Consider the following 20,662-nt stretch of genomic DNA (forward strand, 5'->3'; position numbering starts at 1 on the left):
AAAGACTTAATACGGTTAAAGATCTGACGAAAGGTCATTACAGTGTTACTGACAAGGATAATTGATTATTTCTGTGACAAACATTTTTATCATAAAATAACTAGAATTACAAGTGATAAGATTATATTAGGACATACCAGACTTCTAGGACTTTTATACAATTTCCGGAACACTTACAACATGTATCTATACAAATACAGGATAAAGGAGACTTAATACCAGCTTTCTTTGACAGTGCTTCCCATGTGATTTAACACAGCAATAGGTCTAATTAGTGTAAAATTCCCTCCCATCACCGTTTTTAAGTTTTGTTATTGTTTTTGTTTGTTTTGAAAAAAGGAGAAAGGACATACCTTTTTAGATGTTCCAGAGACCCTCTGGAAAAAATCCCAAAGTTAGTTTGAGGTCAAAAGGTCTTTATTTAGAATTTGATTTGGGGGAAGTTTGCCAAACAATATTTTTCATATTGAATTGAAGACTTGAATGCTTACTAAAAAGATATAGATCATAATGAAACAATACTTAATTATCTGTTTAACCAAAGTGACAATAAGAGATTGTACAGGCAAATAGAGGAGGTTCTATAGTTGTGAGCAAAACTTAGCTCTTTTAATATTGAGAAGACTTAGTTTTCTTAAGTAATCAAAGGCCTGATAATAAAGACAAACTTAAAAGGTTAAAAAAAAGGAGGGGCAGGGAGGGGGAAAAAAAAAAGACTTAAAGAAAAAAAGGGAAAAGTCCTTTTATAATCTCTTATCAGGAGCAGACCAATAGTCCAAGAAAACTTTGTCCTTTTAGCAGTTTTAGTTTTATAATAGCCAAACTATTGATATTAAAACTTAGTTTTTAAAACCCTTCTAGTAATAATTTGATTTTAGCCGAATTGGTCACACAATCCGGTAATTGGATTGGTAAAATTCTTTCACTCTCTCTCCCTTTAATTTTTAAAAAAATATATCTTCATACCTCATACCTTTTTCTAACCAAAAAACCCATACCCTACTATTTTTTGCATAGAGTTGTTTCCCTTACTATTTCTAGTAGTAGTGATTACATATATTAATTAAAATGTTTAACCCTTAAAAATTTTAACTTACAGGGCGCCTGAGTGGCTCAGTCATTAAGCGTCTGCCTTCGGCTCTGGGGATCGAACCCCGCTTCAGGGTCCCTGCTCCGTGGGAAGCCTGCTTCTCCCTCTCCCACTCCCTCTGCTTGTGTTCCCTCTTTTGCTGTGTCTCTCTCTGTCAAATAAATAAATAAAATCTTTAAAAAAAATTTTTTTAACTTATAGTGAAAACTAACAAGTAAACAATGGTGAACTGTATGTTACACCAGCAGTCTATAAATTGGCAAATTTATAGATACATCTTAAAATTTCTAGAAGCATGTGCCTTTTTAAATTGTGCAATCCTTTTTTTTTTTTTTTTAAGATTTTATTTATTTATTTGACAGAGAGAGACACAGCGAGAACAGGAACACAAGCAGGGGGAGTGGGGGAGGGAGAAGCAGGCTTCCCACTGAGCAGCGTGCCTGATGTGGGGCTCGATCCCAGGACCCTGGGATTATGACTTGAGCCGAAGGCAGATGCCCAACGACTGAGCCACCCAAGCGCCCCTTAATCGTACAATCTTTTAATGTGGCCAAGACATGTTTAACAGACTGAAATATCTTTAGACAAAATTGGGTAAACTTATGTTCAGTAATTAATGTTTAATATTTTATCTTACTTGGAAAGGATATTGATACTCAATGAATTTCTGTTATTTAACTTAGCAGAACTAATGGTGGAAGTTATCAAAAGATTTGGGAAACTATCTTTTTTTAAAGATTTTATTTATTTGAGAGAGAGAGAAAGAGAGAGCACGATGGGGGGGAGGGTCAGAGGGAGAAGCAGACTCCCTGCTGAGCAGGGAGCCTGATGCAGGACTGGATCCAGGAACTCCAGGATCATTACCTGAGCCGAAGGCAGTGGCTGAACCAACTGAGCCACCCAGGCGCCCCTGGGAAGCTATTTTTAAAGTAGACATACTAGGATGCCTGGGTAGCTCAGTCCATTAAACGTCTGCCTTCGGCTCGGGTCATGACCCCAGGGTCCTGGGATCAAGTCCCACATGGGGCTCCCTGCTCAGTGGGGAGTCTGCTTCTCCCTCTCCCTCTGCCAGCCGCTCCCCCTGCTTGTGCTCTCGTTCTCTGACAAATAAAAAAATAATTTTTAAAAAAGTAGACATACTATAAAACACAATTATTGTTGAAAAGTGTACATAAAAAAAGTTATTAAAAAAAGTTTGTGTAAACATTCTTATCCCATTCATCTACCTAAATTACCTGTTTTAAACATTACATTTAGATTACCCACAAAAACTTCATGAGACGTTAGACAAAATCAGACATTATCCAAAGCTATTTTTCTCGCTGACAAATTCTGTAATGGAAAACATAAACTTACTTGACCAGTAAACCATGGTAGAGTAAAAGTTATATGTTTGCATCATAATTGATGCTCATAACTCTGAAGGCACATCTATTTTAATTAAACCAACAAGCTTTAACAAGCTTTTAGTTCCCAAGATTATCCCAGATCAGTGTGAACCTAAAAAAAATTTTGGTTTAGTTTTCATATTTCTGAGTTTTAGTATTCACTGTCCTTGGAAGTGCTTGCTCCCCCAACTCAATAGAGCTCTTTTACAGATTAATTTTGGCAATACCATCTGGGAGGTAGAAATATATCATATATCTATAGCATACACATAGACACATGTAAATATACAGAGAGACACAAACACAGAGACTTTATAGCCATCATTCTAAAATTTTAGCTGGGAGTGAGGTGCAGTAATACAAAACTCACAAGTTTATAGAACAGTTGGATCCAAATTGTATTTCCGGCAGTTGGAACAAGTTAAGCTTCCCCACTCAGATGGCTAAAGCTTTTTTACTTTTTATTTATTTAATTTATTTATTCATTTAATAAGAGTGTATTTATTTGTCAGAGAGAGAGAGCACAAGCAGGGGGAGCAGCAGGCAGAGGGAGAAGCAGGCTCCCCACTAAGACCGATGAGGGGCTTGATGCCAGGACCCTGGGATTATGACCTGAGCAGAAGGCAGTTGCTTAACCAACTCAGCCACCCAGGTGCCCAGCTAAAGCTTTTTTAAAAGGACATTTGTGGGCAAAACACAAGATTTTGCACTAGCCCCATTTTCAAATTGTTCCCTTTTTCTCCGCCCGATGAAAAACTTCTCCCTAAAAGTTTTCATTTCAAAGAACAGCTCTTAAATCCTAGAGAAGATGGGAGCAGAAAATCCGTATTACAAAGGCACAGAGAAAGGATCTAAGTCTTTTCCAAGGAGTTTTGGGGGTATATTTGCCTCTTATCAGAGGTCTAGAGTAATCCCTATTTACATTTTTCCTACTTTTTCTTAAGTGCAGGATAACTCTGTTTCCAATGTCCTCATCTTTTACAATATCTGTAAGCATTCTGAGATGAGAAAATGAGGTTTGGGGATTGGTAAAGACAGGTGGGATTCGAAGTGTGTCTAGGCCCTCATTTCTGGCTTTGTAGAGCTTTGCAAGACAAAGACAGTCATTTCCAGTTCCCCAAGGACTGGATTGTGGTCTGAATATCAAGGGGGCTGACCTGCCCATCCAACTAAATTTGCTTCTTTGTATCAGGGAGATTTCCAGCTGAGATGGGAAAATGTCTACATCCTAGAGAGTCTGAAAGTCTAAAGCGTTTAACAAAGGCCTTCTTGGACCACTTCACCTTAGGGGGGAAAGACTCTATTATTGTTTCTATTATTGAACATTGGCCTCCAGCTGATTCATTTCCTGATCATTTCAGGAGGGCCTGGGAGAATTTCTAGTCATCTGTTTTCTCTGTGAAGAGGGGGAGGGGTGCCTTTCCCCAGGGAGGCCATCTGGCTTGTCTGATAACTATAGTGTAATCACAGGTGGGGAGAATGCTCCTTAGCAGCCAGTCGAGGTCCCTGGGAGTGGGGTTGTGAATGACCACTCATCTTTCTAACTCTTCTTTAAATTTGGTAGGATCTTCTCAAAGTGGAGACAAAAGGGGCTTTGTAATTTCGTCTTGTTGAAAAAGTCCTTCAGGCTAGCCACCCTGTGCCTTTGTGTCTTCTTTTTAATTTGATCTTTCTGTAGGTACCAATTAGGCAATTATTTAGAATGAGAGCTCTCAGTTTTTGTGTGTATGTGAATATAGAAGTTTGTCCAATTCAAAGAATCCATAGTCATTGACAAGGAGGATCTTATATTAATCTTAATAGTGACTTGAACCAATAAGCCTTTTAATGGCTTAACCCTGGGCATTAGTGGTGTTCCTAAAGAAGGTGCAAAAGATGCAGCCTTTACAAGAGCCAAGAAGTTCACCCAGTGTTAGTCTAAGAAAGCAAAGACCTTTGTCATCATAGGTGGTAATAACGGTGTAGTAAAAATGGCGTCTCTGTGGTCTTTCATGGGAACATTAGATGTCTCCAGTTACAGACCTGCTAATTTGTCAGCCCGGGTGGAATGAGACTTCTCCAGCACTACCAAGACAGTGCAGGTTGAGACGACAAAGGCCTTTGTTGGATTGGGACCCTCTTATGACAGATTCCTCTGAGAGTTGGGATCGTCGGACAAAGAGAATGCCACTTGTGGCTTGGTGTCTTGGAACCCCAGTCTATTCAACTGGCCATCAAACGTATGATGGGACATGTGCCTTCCTGCTGGTGAAGACCAGAGGGAATATTCTCACCGATCACAAAGCCAAGCTCTCAGGACGTAGAATAAGACGAAAGGAAAGGAGACCTCTGGTTCTTCTCCGTATGACAAACGACACAAGACAGAGACAGGAGAAAACAGTGACAATCTCTGGTTGTCAGAGGATCAGTAGAAAACAAAAGTATTTATAACACATTTTTACTAGAGTCCCTATACCCAAGGAACTAGTTGACACAAATATTTGCCCAATCTAAATTTAGAAGAGAAAAGGACTTAACCATTCTTGCTTTCACCAGACCCAGCAGGCAGAGATCTGGGGGACTGATGTGGCTAAGAAGTTTTTACCTTCTGCTGGCTCCTGCGAGAGGTCCCAGAATCTCTCTGCTGTTCCCGGAGTGAGCATTGTCCAGCCGGCAAAGAGCCCCATGTTGGACACCAAAACTGTAGGGGAGGAAAACTTTTCCCTTCTTCCCTTCTAGGTTCTTTGGCTGGTCTAATAATTAAATTGACATAAGATAGATTAACAGGAGAAAAACAAATTTAATTTTGTATGTGCAGGAACCCCCAAAATATGAGACTCAAAGAAGTGAATGAAGCAGGCAGCTTTTGTACCATTTAGACAAAGAAACAATACATTTGTGAAGAATTAAGAAAACAAAGGGGTTTGGGCTTGGGGTAAATAATTAATAAAGAAGTAACAAGGGCACCTGGGTGGCTTAGTCTGTTAAGCGTCTGCCTTCAGCTCAGGTCATGATCCCGGAGTTCCAGGATCGAGTCCGGAACTGGGCTCTGTGTTCAGCAGGGAGTCTGCCTCTCCCTCTACCCCTCTCCCCACTCTTGCTCTCTCTCTCTCAAATAAATTTTTAAAAAGTTAAAAAAAAAAAAAAGAAGTAACAAGGGTTGTTTATACAGCCTTCTGGGCCCTGAATTCCCTATTTCTGGTGATAAGGGTGTGTCTCTACCTCTTGGTACAGGGAGGGTACTCTTCAGGTGGGAGATTTATTTCCTGCTCTCAGGGGCACAAAGGAGGGGCAGGGTGTCCTTCTTGTACCTGCTGTCTCTTAAGTAACTTTAATTCAAAATAATCAGTATGCCAAAGTGACATGTTTTGCTCTCCTTCACTTGCCCCTCTCAACAGGACTGTTGAGGATCAGTCAGGATGAAACCCTGGGTGGGTTCTGAGGGAGACCTTCATAAAACAGAAGTGCCAAACTCCCTGAAACCCCAGAGCCACTAGGAATTTTGAGGGGCTTGCTGCTAACTGCAAAGTCCTGATGCATTTTGTTTGGGCCTGCTTCAAGCTTTCATGTTGCCTGCTGGTTTTTATAGGCATTTGAATTGGTGACCCCAAATCTACTCCAGGGGACCCCAGTTCTACTCCCAGATGTGTTCCGTGGAAGGGTTTGGTGGTCAAGCAGGTATGGGAGAGGAGGAGTCAAAAAAAGCAAAATGGAAGAGAAATAAGTCAATTAGAAAAAGATAATTATCATATGATTTCACTTATATGTGGAATTTAAGAAACAAAACAGAGGGTCATAGGGGAAGGGAGGGAAAAATAAAATAAGATGAGATCAGAGAGGGAGACAACCCATAAGAGACTCTTAACTATCCGGAACAAACTGAGGATTGCTGGAGTGGAGGTGGGTAGTGGGATGGAGTGACTGGGTGATGGGCATTAAGGGAGACGTGTGATATAATGAGCACTGGGTGTTATATGCAACTGGTGAATCACTGAAATCCACCTCTGAAACTAATAATACACTCTATGCTAAATAATTGAATTTTAATAAAATAAATTTTTTTTAAAAAGAAGAAACCAACTCAAATGGTTTTCTTTGCTTTAGGACTTGTCAGAGCGTTTGATATGCTGATACTCATTGTGTACCTCCAGTATGTGGTTGTGATATACTGTAGGGTATCTCAAAGGCCTGGTGTTCAAAAGCTCCATTTTCCAGATGGAGAAACAGACCTGGAGTGAAACCTAGGAAATGATTTCCCCAGATCATGCAGTTATCTCTCATAAAGCTGGGACTAGATCTCAGGGCAACTGCCTTCATGGCCAGTGCTCTGCCCAGGACATCCCTGCCTTCCCCTCCTTCCTCCATTCTTCTCAGAGAAATGTTGTACTTAGTGCCACTCCCTTCCTGAAGGCCCCTCACCTTTTTCTGGCCCCTTCCCTCGGGCTGCCAGCAGGATTAGAGGGTGTCCTATTCCCTCTGGGCATTCATTGATGGGAGATGGGGCTGTGCCCAGCACACAGGCTCAGGGGAGCTGCTTGCCCGGCTAATGGATGGCAGTATTAGGCTGCATCCCAGCTGAAGGGGCCCTGGCAAGTTAATTGGGTTTTCTGAGTCCCAGTCTCCTCAACTGTGTCAGGAAACTCATCACTTGGTTTATCATCTGGAGTTATTGAGAGGCTTCGCTCTGACACCGTATGTGAATGTGCTCTATTCATTTTCAATTCATGTACAGATGCCATTGAGTCTAGCTCTTCTTATCGTTTCTGGGAGGCAATGAGGGAAGAACAGGGAAAAAATGGGGGAGACCTCCGGCTGTGGGATCTAGCACGTTCGCCCTCCTAAGTTCCGTCTCCACCCCCATGCTTGCTGTCTGCCCTTTACGGTGCTGCCATCCCTCCGAGGTCCCCCACCCCCCCATCACTTACGAGGTGGGCCGGTCTGGCTGCCTCTGGGACCCATTCTGCAGGTGAGACAGGAGGGGTGGGAGCTGGGACACCGTTTCCTACTTTCCTGTGGGGGAGTTGGTGTTCAAGTTGGGGAGAGAAGGTCAAGCATCTCAGGGCCTCAGCGCAGCTCTGCCTTGAGCCGGGCGGCCTTCTCCAGCCCTGCCCGCTCCTTGGTACCCCCCACCATTCATCTAGGGCGGCTCGCCACCTGTCCTGTGGGGTGGGAGGGCGTGTGGGCGCACCCGTGTCTCCATCAACCCAGCAGTTGGGGTATAGATCCCCTAGGTCCTGTGTGAACGGTGGTGGGCTCTGAGGGAAAGGCCAGGAGATGGGCCAGATAGGGCCTGGGAGGTGGGAGGAGACGGTGCCTCCCTGGCTGAGTGTCCTCTCCCAGAGGGCTGTTTGCCCGGAGTTATTCTTAGCACTGACTCATTTACAGAGTCTATTTTTAGCCCTGTTTCTTAAGTGTTGCCAACATCTGGCACAGCTAGTACTGAAGGGGATAGGGGTGCAGAGGCGACCCATTTGGGCATTGCTGGGGACTGGGGAGAGAGGAGAGAGTCTTCTGCTTCCCTCACCTGTCACGACGTGAAGCCGGGCATGCAGTTGGTGTCCTATTTGTGCTTGTGCCTTGACTGCTCTCGCACTATCTCATCCCTTCAGCTCCAGCTCCTGTGGCTGGGGTGGGGGATGAGTGCTCATCAGGTAGGCTTTCCCAGGCCCTCCGCTGGGACGTTCCAGTTGGCTTCTGACCCCTGCAGAGAGGGGCCTCAGAGGAGGGGGCAAGCCCCCAGCTCAGGCCCCTGTTGTAGCCCCCACCAAAGGAGGAGCCAGCAGTCGTTATAGGGGAGGAGTATAGCTCAGTGGTTAGGTGTGCAGGCTTTGCAGCCGGACTGCCTGGGGCCCAGTCCTGGCTTTGCTCCTTCCTAGCTGGGTGACCTTGGGCAAGTCATCCACCTCTTTGTAGCTCAGTTTCCTTATCTGTGGGATAAGGATGGGAGTCTAGTGTTTTGAGGATTAAGATAAGAACATATGAAATGCTGAATAGTAAGTGCTATATGTAAGGAGGTAGTGGCATTCTTATTACTTTTGTTGTTATTATTAGTATGAGAATTATTATTAGTATGAGCTTCTCATTAGTATGAGAAGCTCTGTGTGTGCCCTCTTTGGATGTCAGAATGAGTTGGGCAAGAGGCTTCCCAGCTTTTCTCCGAGTGACGTGAGGCTAGGGATGGGGCTCAGAGGGAGGGCTTATACCGAGGTATTGTGACAGCGATTTCTGTAGGGTTGTGGTAAGGGGTGGAGAGCAGAGAGGTGGGTTGGAACGTGGGCTTTATGCTTCACGGGTTCCATGAGTCGCTTGACCTTTGTGAACGTCCATTTCTTTTCCTACAAGACAGAGATGATAATAGGCCATAGAATTCTTGCTGGGCCCCTGGTGGGAGCCGGACCCGTGAGAGTGTGTGCCAGGTGGGGTGCGTTGCTGTGGCCCTTTCCCATGAGAGGGATGTGGTACCATTGCCTGGGGAGTAAGGGAAGAGAGTGTGGCCTCGAGGCTTGGAGAAGGGGGCCTGCGGTCCTGGCTCTCCCTCAGTTATGTGATCTGCACACATCACTGGCTTCCCCTGGGCTTCTGTAACGCAGCAAAGAGACCAGAGAAAGTTGGTTTTGAGACTCTTCCTCCAAACCCCAGGGAGTGATTCGGGGACTATTTGAACGCATGGGGTGGGGAGGCCCCCAGCTAGAGGCCAGGTGGTCTGGCCTTCCCCCATCCCCACAGAGCTACTTCATTCTCGAGGTTGACATATCAGAGATCTAGGTACATTTTATCTGAAAACAGGGTTCTGCTGCTAGAAACAGCCCCAGGATCTCTGGTGGGTGACTTCCCAGGCTTCTTGTCATCTGATGGGCATTGAATCTTGGAGGTGACCTGTGCAGGGGGGTTCCAGTGTGCCATGGGCACTGGTGCCCAGAGAGTGCTGGGGCTCCCCATGGGGCGTGGGGGCACGGAGGGGGCTGTCTGGTTGCTTCCCTGGGGCAAGCTTTGAGCATTGCCCTGGCCTGGCTGCCTGCAGGACAGGGGTGCCTTGAAGACAACCCTCAACCCCGGAAGCAAAATCTCATGGGAGGGAGCGAGGGCTGAGATGGGGCAGAAGAGCCCCTGCCCCTGCACTGGCACATAGTAGGTGCTGAAGAAATACTTCAGAATGAATGAAGTGGTATCAGTGCAGTATCCCAGAAAAGCAGGACCCCTCCTGTGGTGGCAGATCCTCCACTACCCCTTCCTCTTCCTTCTGGCCCTGGCTCCGTCCTCCCTGTCCCCTGCTTCTTTGACCAGCCCGAAGCTGCCCCAGCCCTGGGGTCCAGGCTCAGCCGTACTCAGAGGCTTGAACAAAGACACTTCCTCAGTCGGAGCCCCAGTTTGACCATTGATAAAAGGAGGGTGATGGGCTCAGCTTCAGAAGGTCCCTTCTGGTGCCCAGTCTCTGTTCTCAGGACAGCTTGGACCCGCTTGCGCGCGTGCACACACACACTCAGCTCCATGAAGTGGGCCTGGCTACTGAAGGTCTTCTTCCTCTCCCCAGGCAGGAGCCCCCGCACGTTCTCCTGAGCTGAAAGCTGGGGTGCCGCAGCGCTCTGAATGGGGCCCCCAGGCTATGATATGCTGGAGCTGGGGCTTGGCTGGTGACGTGGGGGCCTGTGGGTGTGAGAGGAAGGGGGGCATCAGACTGTGTCCTCTGGGCTGCAGCTGCCACCGCGACTTCTGTGTGTGACCTTCTGGGAGTGTGGGTGGCCACCCATAGGGCACATATTTGTGTCCTTAGTGCCTGGGTGTGTGTGTGGGGGCGGTGAATGGAGGCAGGAGGGAGCAAGGGCGATTATCTCCTATTGCCTGGAGCTGCCAGGGCTCTGAGGAGAATGGACAGTGATTTCATGCAAAGGAGCCCTTCGGTCTCTGCATTTTGGCCAGGACCTGAGGGATAGGGTGGCCTGGCTTCCCTCCTTCCCCCCTGCCCCCCCTACCTACCGGCCAGAGGCCCGTGCTGCCCCTGCTCCCACCTGAGGGGGAGGGGACCGCCTTGATCTGCAGTCTGACACCCCTCTCGGGGGTTTCACGAGTTCATCTGTACCTGCAGCTACAGGTGTCAGTGTGGGGACGAGGAGGGCATCTAGGCCTCAATTCCAGGCACTAGGTAATCCCCTAAAGCCAGAGGAAGTAGCCTGCAGGGGCCCCGGCTGGGATGCTGTGGTCATTACCCCATACCAGCCCGGTGGTTTTCCAGCTTGAGAAGACCTGCCAGGGAGGGGAGAGGAGAGGCTCCCCCTGCCCACCGTCCCTGCCGTCTCAGCTTCAGCCTGCTGGTGACTCATTCCCCTGGGGAGTGAGCCGGCTTCTCTCCCCTGGGTCACCCGGGGCCTTGGTGCTGAGCCCAGGGCCCCAGCAAGATGGGGCGGTGGGGCGGGGGTTGGGACTGAGGCTCTCTTTCTGGGGAGAGGGTCTCAGCAGACTTTTCTTGTACCTCCTCCTGGCCCCGCAGACTACCTTCCTTTGCCCACAGCAGAGGTCACAGCCCCACATTACATAACAGGTCCGAAATGCCTCACAAGTGAGCAGCCCAGTGGGGCAGCTGGATCCAGGACTCCCTAATTCCCCAGTGCCCGGCACTGAGCATGTCCCCATTCTGCTGCCTGGGCTCATTGAGGGAGTGGGTGGTGCCTGCCTCCCTACCCACCCCCCCAGCAGGGCTGTGCAGCCTGGGAGGGGTGGGGAGGCCCTCTCCAGGGAAATGAATTCCTGGCCTGACCCCAGATGCCGGCCTGCCCAGCTCTGCTCCCGGGCAACGCTGGGTATATACACAGCCCCATTGTATGCCCGGGCTCAGTGCCCACCGTGGGCTGGCACCAGCTCTGTCAACAGCAGTGGCTCCTCAGTTCCTCAGCAGCCTCTGCCAGGGCCCGAGCCATTGGGCCCCTGGTGGGGAGGCAGGAGGACCGGTGATCAGGGTGGAGAGCGTGTCCTGAGTGGAGGGGCGGGGACCATCCAGCTACTTGAGGAAACAGATGAATACATTTGTTCCTGTCCTCAAGTGTGAGGTACCAGAGCAGGGAGCATTAGCTCCCCATTCATGTCGGGAAACCGTGGCATTGAGAGGCATCAGTGACTTGCCCAAGGTCACACAGCTACCAGGCGGTGGAGCTCAGGGTTGAGCCCAGGCAGCCTTGGGGCCAGAGTCTGGGCTCTCTGCACCACTTACTCCCATGTTAGGGTTCAGGAAAAGGCAGGCCTTCTTCTTTTCACAGACCAGCTTTGGGGGCTGCGGCAGGCCACTTCCAGAAAGTGTATGTTCCCAGGGTGAAGGGGGCCCAGGATCGTTAGGGTCTAGAATCTCCATGTGCTTGTGAAAAGTATGGTAGTTAATTTTCAAGGACGATGTAGGGGGCCGAGTGGGCAGAGCAGGTCTCCAGAGCTGGAAGGCAGCTCTGTGCCTCAGTTTCCCTGCTTCACCTGCATTGTATATCTCCTGTGCGTCTTGCTAGGGCACAGGAGTGTAGAGATGAGGTGTGGTGAGGGCTGGGGCCTGGACCCTTGCACTTATCCTCTGCTCCACAGACTGGTGAGGAAGCCCCCCTTTCCCAATCTAGATGCCCCTGGAGGCAGGGTGCCAAGGCTTCCAGTTGCTTCTATTCTGAGAGTCCGTCCTGAGCTGCCCCATCTCCTCAGGTTTCCCAGCCCGAAGGGACCTCTGAGGCCAGGCGGCCTGCAGAGGGGCAGCCTGGCTCTAGGCTATGAGGGGGGGTCCCGCTTCTGCCTCATGCCCGTGCCCCTCAGGGCAAGATGGCAGGTGCCCAGACACCACTCTTATGGGGTCTGTCCCATTTCTCCCTTTCTGGGCTCACCTCTACCCCATGAGCCCCACCCCGGGGCTGGGCAGAGCTGAAACTTCCCCCTTTTCTCAGCCCACCCTCCTTGTGCCCTGTCGTCCTGGGCATGGGGCCTGGTCCCCTCCTTTGGTGCCACCTCAGCCCTCTTAAAAATGGACCGGGCATTCTGCAGTGACCACAAGATTGTGCAAGGCCAAGGCTGGGCCATGGGGACAGGTGGAGGAGAGAGAAACTGGAAGGGGACACTGAAGCCGGCTTCCTTCCCACCCTGCCCCGGAGCCTTGTCTCCCTCCCCACTCCGCTGGGGCTCATCCTTCTCCGTTTGTGCCGTTCCTGCCAACAGCCAACACATCTCCATCCGAGTGGACACATCTACAGGCTTCTGGACACCAGTGGGGGTTGGACATTCTATGGAAGTGGGATGGGGCAGGGGGAGCAGCTGGAGGCCCAGACTGTGTTGGGGAGAAGGAGCGAGGAGGCCTCCCCAGCTCAGCTCGGGGGCATTCTGGATGCCTTGAGGCTTGGTAGGGAGTTTGGCGAACTTTGTCTGGAGGACAGTGGGGCGCCATTGGGGGTGATGGAGCAGGGAACGACTTTTCTTTGTTGCTCAGTCCATTTTGTTTCCACTCCCTTGTTCTCTCAGGGCTGTTTTCTTTCTCTGTTTCTCCAGAGACAATAAACCCTTCTCTCTGCTCTTCAGCCCCCTTTGTCCAATTCCTGCTCACCCCCTCCCACACGTCCATACTCTGTTCTTGGCTTTCTCTGCCTGCCATCCTGGCCTGCTCCCCCTGCCCTGCTTTGTCTGGCTTCCCCTCCCTGTCCCTAGCCCCTGACCCAGCTTCCCTGGAATTGGGCCTTTGAGGAGGGGGCGATGGGCCTGGTGGGACCTCACAGGGGCCTGGCGTGATGAAGACTGAGCCAGAAGGATGCCCCCTGTTCTGACATAGCTCCCTGTACCCTTCAGAGAATGACCCGCCCCCAATAGTGTGGCTAAGTCTCCTGAGGAGGATCTTACTTTTCTTTTTTTTTATATATATATTTTTAAAGATTTTATTTATTTATTTGAGAGAGAGAGAGAATGAGAGTTAGAGAGCACGAGAGGGAAGAGGGTCAGAGGGAGAAGCAGACTCCCTGCTGAGCAGGGAGCCCGATGCGGGACTCGATCCCGGGACTCCAGGACCATGACCTGAGCCGAAGGCAGTTGCTTAACCAACTGAGCCACCCAGGCGCCCAGGATCTTACTTTTCATTTGTCAGCCTGATAAATGGAGATACGGATTTCTCTAACAGATAAATTAGAGAGTGATGGGCCTTCATGTTTTTGTTATTAAATTTAGCAGAAAGGATATGGACCCAGATGGGAATCAGACTGCAGACAACTCTTGTGTCTTTTCTGTCTCCTTTCAAACACCCATCTACTATCCATGTATGCATCCATCCGTCATATCCATCCATGCGCACATGCATCCATCCGTCAGATATTCATTGAACACTTATATTAGGTGCTTTGCATTGAATCCTTACAGAAATTCTCCAAGATGGCCATTTTCTGCATCTTACACATGAGGATAGTAAGAGCCTGGGAAGTTGAGTGAGTTGCTGAAGGACACACAGACAATAAGCGACACATCTGGAATATTCAGCTCCACCTGCTTTAAAACGTATGTTCTTGGTGTGGAATCAAGTGGCCGCCCTTGGTGTCCCCAGTGCCTAGTCCTTCACATGGAGCGTAACAGCCATGCTATGGAATGAATGGGCGTGCTAAGGTTCTAGAATGCTGGGGTTCTTGAGTTCTCTCCTCGATGCAGCCTGGGGTCGGGAGGCACTGCTGGTCTCTAGTCCTCTTGGCATTTGCCACCAGTAACCTCATGGTTGCCATCACCCCCTGGAATGGGGGCTTCTTCTCCACATGAAGTGCAACCCTGTCTCATCCTTGTTGCTTCTGTCCATATTGTCAGCTCTGCTTCTGAGGGCGGTCTTACCTCTAATGGGTGGGAAAGTTCTAGGTACGCACTTGGCCGTTGCCCCGTCTCCCCCAGCGATTGGGTTCGTACACACCTACCCCGCAGCTTCTCCACGGGATGGCCAGCCGCCTTCTAACTCTGGCCCTTTTAGCAGCCTGTCTTTCTAAGCTCTAGAGTTAGCTGCTCAGTTTCAGGCCCTGACTGCCTCATCAGGGCCCATTGGCTGAGACAGGGCTGTGAGTGCAGGGAGTTTACCTGGGAGGTGACCGGCAGTGGGACAGGCTAAGTGAGACGGGGAAGGAAAGGAAGCCAGAACAATGTGTGCTCAGGAGCGGGCGACCACTGTGGCACCTGAGGCTCAGGCTCACTGGGGACCCCCGTGGAACCTGCTTTAGAGTGACCCAGGGGTAGGGGGTGGGGTGGGGGGGAGCTGGGTGCTTACTGCCTAGCTCCCGTCGGCCCATGGCTAAGGGCCGCTGGGGGAAGGCGGGATGCTGCCTCGGCTGGCTCGGCTGGCTCAGCTGGCTCAAACACGGCATGGGGGAAGGTGCTGGCAGCTGGAAGGGGTGAGGCTGGGGCCCTGACAGCCTCAGCTGTGCTCTCTGAACCCAGGCCCGGTAGTCCAGCCTGTCCCTCGGAGCATGCGTCTTGCCAAGCCCTGTCTCCCCAGCTCCCTTCTTTCCATGCCCATGAAGCCGTGCCTCCCAGCTGCCCCGGGCAGACCCTGTCCCCCCGCCCCGCAAGCCAGTCACCAGCGCCACATTCATTGTGTTCAACAGAGACTTAAGGAGCTCCTACTATGTGCCCGTGGCTGCGGATAAAAAGAGGAAGCTGTTAGGACCCCTCCAGGCGCTCGCAGCAGAGGAGAGGGCCTCAGTGCACATGAGGTCCTTCCCATGTGCCGGACACCGGCAGCCATTTCCAGTCCCCGGCCGAAGGGAGTGGACTTCTCTGTGCCGCATCCTCTCCGAGAGGGTGGGACGGATGTGCCGGGGAGCACAGAGCCCGGAGCCACCTTCGAGTCCCCTCCCAGCCCCAGCATCCTGAGACTGTGATTGTAGCGGTTTTGCTGACTTCCTTTTCCTTTCTCTCAATGCCCCTGCCTCTTCCCCTCCTGGGGCCACTAGCCCCATGGCTGCCACGTGGTTGTCTTCCAGTGCCCTCCCTCCACGTCTCTATGAGGAACAGGATGCAATGCGCGGGGCAATGGGGTGGGGGGTTGCTTTATGCAAGGGCATCCTTCTGTGTCCCTGGTGAAGGCTCTGGCCGGTGCCTGCTTCCTGGAGAGGGGCCTCCTCCCTGCTGACTTCTGCTCCCGTACCACAGGCTCACACTGCATTCTCAAGCCTTATGGGGCTGAGGGCATGGGAAGAGTTAAGAGTGGGAAGTGGTGTGTAGGTAAGGCCTTAGGTGTGGGAGTGCGGGGGCGGGCAGGTGGGGGGCAGGGCGGGGCAGGTGCTGGGCCTGGCAGTGGGTGCATTAGGCCACAGGCAGGCAGGCCAGATTCTCGTCCCTTTGATTTCTCTCTCCAGCTGCCGCCCAGAGCCTTTCCCCTCCAGGTTGGGTCAGGGTGCGTGTGCCAGGGTGGGCGGCAGGAGTTTGTCTGCCCATGCGGGCCAACCTCGTGACCTCTGACATATTCTCCCTCCATCTACTGTGCACCTGCCCCACTTGGACAGAAGAGTGGCTGTGCTCTTGGGGCTGGCATGCTGGTGTGAGGGCTGGGAGGAGGCCGGACACGGTTTATGTGGGACCAAGAGGTGGACTATATGATGAGGCTTTCTGTTGGTGGCTCAGGTTGGAGCTGAAGCGACTTTGGTCCAGGGAGGAGGTATAAGGCAGGTACAGATGGCTGCCCACACCTCTCCTCTGGGGGGCCGGGGGCGGGGGACGTGGGGAGGCAGCAGGACACAGGTGGGTGGGAGATCACGAAAGCCGGAGAGCCGAGTGACGGGCTCCTCCCCCAGCCCGACATGCACAAAATCTAGGGCGCTTGGTTCCTCTCTCTGCCCGGTTAAGGGAACAGTGCTGCTTATGTTTAAGGACAGAAACCAAAGGTGGGCCGGCTGCTGTGCAAGTTTGGAGAGTAAGACTGGTGGTGTTCCTGTCCTAGCTGTGCGTGCAGCGGGGATAGGGCAGGTGCAGGCCGCTTCCTCACTCTGTACGTGGGCCGTGCCGTGGAGGCCATTGCTCCTGCGGGGGGAGAGGTTGGCTGTCGGGCCAGTTCTCTGGCTTCCCAGATGGAGAAGGGGTCCAGGTACCCACCGGAGCGTACCTGGGCAGGACAGAAACGAAGCTGAGTTTGGGGTCTGGGGTAGCAGGCAGCACTGGGGAGGCCCTGGGGTGGGTGAGGGCTGGGACAGGACCCAGGCAAGGGAACCCCTGATTTTGTGCCGCTGCTGTTGTCCCCAGAAAGCCAGGTTTGGGGGGGGCAGGGGAGGAGGGCCGATGTGTAGTGAGCAGAGGACAGCCTGTCGCCATCCTGCGGCCTCTGTCCGTGCCGCCGGCCGCCCTGTCCTGCCCCCACCAGGCGTGAGTCAGACCGAAAGCAGAAGCTGCCAGACATTGCACAGGGTGAAGCGAGGCAGAACCAACTGTGCTATTTTGGAACCTGGTTAATTCCCCTCCTGTCCCCCACCTCTCTTGTCTCAGGGCTCCCACCCCCTCCTGGCCACCAGCACTTTGCCTTCTGCAAGGGGACAGTCAGGTTGGGACTTGGTTTCCTCTGGCATGGGTGGGGCAGGGGCGCTTCATGTCCTTCCCCTTGCTGGACCCCCTCCCTGGCCGAGAGGTGCTGGCTTTTAGGGAGCCAGCCTCCTGGCATTGGGGGACAGAGTGCCCCCTCCCGGCGGGAGTTCCGAGCCTGCAGGCAGGGCACCCAAGGGAGATGATGGTGGGCTTTTGGCGCCGCCACCTCCCTGCGCCTTCCCCCGCCCATCTTTCCCCACCCTTGAGCCAACTGTCAGCCTCCCCAGAGCTGAGAGCTACCGGGGCTTCACGGGGTAGCGTCTCCCAGCAGCAAACTCTTAGAGGGGTGGGAGGGATTTCCGGACCCAGAGGGGAGATATTTTGGGGCCAAGGGCCTTTCCAGAACCCATGACATCACATAACCTGCAGCAGTCCCCACTGACCCCCTAATCTATGGCTCTTTCTTGGGCCTCCTAGGCCTGCTTGAGGTTCTGGCCCCACACTTTAGGGTTTCTTAGGAGCCTGCATGAGCCTGGGGCCCTTGGCAGTCCAGATTGTGGTGGTGAACAAGGTCAGTAGGGTGTGTGTTTCTGAACCGGACATGGAGGTATAGAGGTGAGAGCTGCCCCCATCTGTGGGTAGGGTGCACAACGGTCCCTGCCCATTGGGAAGTGACATGGTCGGAGAGGGGGTCAGCTTGGCTCCTGGTCTGTGTGAATGCGTGCGTCCGAGATGGGTGTGTTGGATGCACAGCCTCCACGGTGTGTTGCTGCCTTGGGGGGGACCCTGAGATCAGAAGCTTCACCCTGTTATTTACTCCCCCAGCCATCTGGGGTGGGAAGTTTCATGCTTGGGGGGGCGGTCAGCAGGCATGTTGCAGGTGACCAATCAAAATGTGGGTCCTTGTTGACCTCAGATGCGCAGGACTTAGGTTTCTCATGGCTCAGATGGATTTGGGGCTTGGGCAGGTGCAAGCAAGGGTAAAGCAGTAAGGAGGAAGGAGTGGTCTCCTAGGCCTGCTGCAGGGGGCTTCAGCACACCCCCTGCCTCCTGTGGACCACACAACACACCCATGCGGGTGCACACTGTCCTTCTGGGGCCGTGTGAATGGCATGGTAAGCGTGCTTGTGTGTGCAAGGTTGTGTGTGTAGGAGATGCTGTGGGTGTGTGAGTGGGCGCGTCTCACGCAGCCTATCTGGACTGCTTTTCCACTGGCAACCAGATGAGTTTCCTGGCTGTTTCCCCACAGACCCGGACCATTCCCCCTCCTGCACAGGCTGGAGCCCCAGCACCGGGCGAGCACTGAGTGCAGAGCCAGCCTAGAGCCCCGTGTTCCTGCCTCCACCTTGGTCTCTGGGCCTGAGAATCAGGACTGTTTGTTCAGGGACGAGCCATGCTGTCCCTTCAGGTGTTTCTTCCCACCAGGAGCCTGCACCTCCCCACTGTCTTTTTCCACCCCTCACCCATTTTCATGCTTGGAAGCAGGTGACCAAGCCCCCAGAAGGCTGCAAGTGACTTTAATGCACCCACAAATCTCCTAGAATGCTATGTTAAGATGCAGGTTCTGACTCAGTAGGTCCGGGCTATCCTGAGAGCTTGCATTTCTAACCAGCTCCCAGGGGATGTGAGGCCTGGGGACCCTGCTGTGAGTGGTGAGGACTTAAAAGGCCCTGAGCCATCTAAACTCCGGCCAGACTGACGCTGCTCACCCAGCCAGGGAGCTGACACTCACGGGCCACCCCCTAGGTGCCAGGAGCATCTCACGCTCCTTGATCCCTTCACCTACTCTGAGGGAGGTGGCATTATCAACATCCTGTTTTACAGATGGGGAAACTGAGGCTCTGAAAGACTAAGTTCCTGTCCCGGGTCACACAGCTGGTAAGTGGCAAAGCCAGACTTGAACTCTGGTCTGTCCGTCCATGTCCCGAGCCTATGAGCATATGAGCATTCCACTAAAGCCCAGGTGTCTCGCAGAGAGCCCAGAGAGCTGCAGCCCAGGGGGCTGGGTGAGGGGATGGCACACAGTGGTCAGGAAGCTGTAGGGGGGCAGCCGTGGGAGGCTGAGGGGAAGCAGGGGCTGACGGGGGAATAGTGCTGAAGGACAAAAGCTGCGTGAGGCTGGCATCCTGCCCCGCCTGCCTACCCCGGGGCCCCTCCACGAATGGGCTTGCTATCACTTGCCTCTTCAGGCCCCTTTCCAGACAGACTGCCCCCTCAGGCACCTACCCCATTGCCCTGCTCCCTGTGCTCGCGAGCCTGGGCTGGGGGAGGTCGGGTGTGCGGACTCCTGACCGGACGCCCCATGCCTACCAGCTGTGGGACTTCAGGCAAAGCGTCAACCTCTTCTGCGCCTCAATTGTTCCTTCTCTGAAATGGGAGGGTGCACTACTGCTTCCTCACAAGTGGGTGGGCTTGCTTTGAGGGTGAAATCAGTAATATCTACCAACTCAGAACTGTGCCTGGTGCGGAATACGCGCTCAGTACAGGTAATAACAAACGCCCGTTGGTTTGTACCCAGGAGACTGGAGGCCGCCCTCCGTACGTGCAATGTGGTCGTCACGCTCACGCTCATACGTGTTCTCCTTCCTTCCTTTCCCCTCCCCTCTGCAATGTCTTCTTTTCTTTAGCAAAACCTGGATACTTCAGTTATACAGAGATTGCTTTCCAAGTGCTCAGAGGCGGATTAAACTCTTGAAAAGGAAGCCAAACAGTAGTTCATCGGCAGTGTATGAGCCAAGCCACGGCAGGGACGAGAAAGACTGGTGTGGGGCTGGGGCAGCAAGGTTGGAGAGGAAGCCCCCCAGGAGCCGGGGCCGGTGCCAGGGCTGGTGGGTCGGGTGCGCCATGGCCCTCGGGCCTAGGGCAGGGAGGGCCGGGGCAGGGGGGCTTAAGTGCCGGGGCTGGTTTGGGGGTGAGACGTCAGGTGGAAGCAGAAGGCACTCCACGTGCTGGCTGCCTACTCCTCTGTGGCTGCACCCTCTCCCGCCCAGAGTCACCGAGCCTTCCTGGCCCAAGTACCGGGCCGAAGAACTAGGGTGTGTGTGTGCATTGTGGGATTGCGGTCTCCTGAGGAGAAAGGAAAGCCAAGGCTGGGTCCCCAAGGCTGCCCTGGTGTTCCCACGTGCTGGGCAGCAGCAGGAGTGATGGTAAGGATCATTCCCTGGCCTGCAGGCTGGCTCCACGGGCACGTGGCCTTGGCCGCATCCATGCCATCCAGAGGCTCAGCGTGCCCGGACAGAGCAGGAGGGGGCCTGCCAGGGACCCCGTCCTGCCCTCTCACGTTATCAACCAGGTTCCAAGGCCCAGAGAGGGACAGGACCTGCCTGAGGTCACAGCTGGGCAGGGGGATAGCCAAATGCAGGTCTTCTAATACCACTGTGTTCTTGGGAAGCATCCGAGGCTTTTGTGCCAGGCCTAGGGGGCCCTGTGTCTCGTTCTGGGAATTCTGATGGGTGGGATGGGGTAGAGGTTCAGAAGAAAGCTGATTTCTCTGGAAGCTTCCTTGTACCTGGGGAGGCTGGTAGGTGGCCAGGAAACAACTGGAGAACCGAGCAGTGTAGCCACAGGCAGGACGCTCAAGGGGACCAGGTGTCCAGGAGGTGGGGGCAAGGGAGCAAGGAGGGGAGGGGGAAGGAGCTGCCCGCTGAGCAGCAGGGTGAGGATATGGCAATGTGTGTGTGAGAGACAGGCAGGCAGGCAGAGGGTCTGCATGTGTGGCTAGACT

General features: G+C 52.6%; 1 protein-coding gene across 12 annotated transcripts in view; it reads left to right on the forward strand.

Annotated features, from left to right (window-relative positions):
- The window catches only part of TFEB (transcription factor EB), a 55,645-nt gene that overhangs the window by 18,485 nt on the left and 16,498 nt on the right, over positions 1 to 20,662 (forward strand). For 4 of the 12 annotated variants that reach the window (XM_088023994.1, XM_088023996.1, XM_028097891.2 and 1 more), the window contains exon 2: positions 18,763 to 18,816. The exons of 5 other annotated variants lie outside the window; for them this stretch is intronic. The gene's annotated coding sequence lies outside the window, so the exon portion shown is untranslated. Of the gene's footprint in view, positions 1 to 15,476; positions 15,649 to 18,762; positions 18,817 to 20,662 lie in introns of those variants that run through there. 3 more of the 12 variants (XM_028097892.2, XM_088023995.1, XM_028097897.2) reach the window with 2 other exon arrangements.

The sequence above is a fragment of the Eumetopias jubatus genome, unplaced genomic scaffold (genome assembly GCF_037043125.1).
Source record: "Eumetopias jubatus isolate StellerSeaLion01/CBP00866 unplaced genomic scaffold, mEumJub1_p1.0 scaffold_6, whole genome shotgun sequence".
NCBI lineage: Eukaryota > Metazoa > Chordata > Mammalia > Carnivora > Otariidae > Eumetopias > Eumetopias jubatus.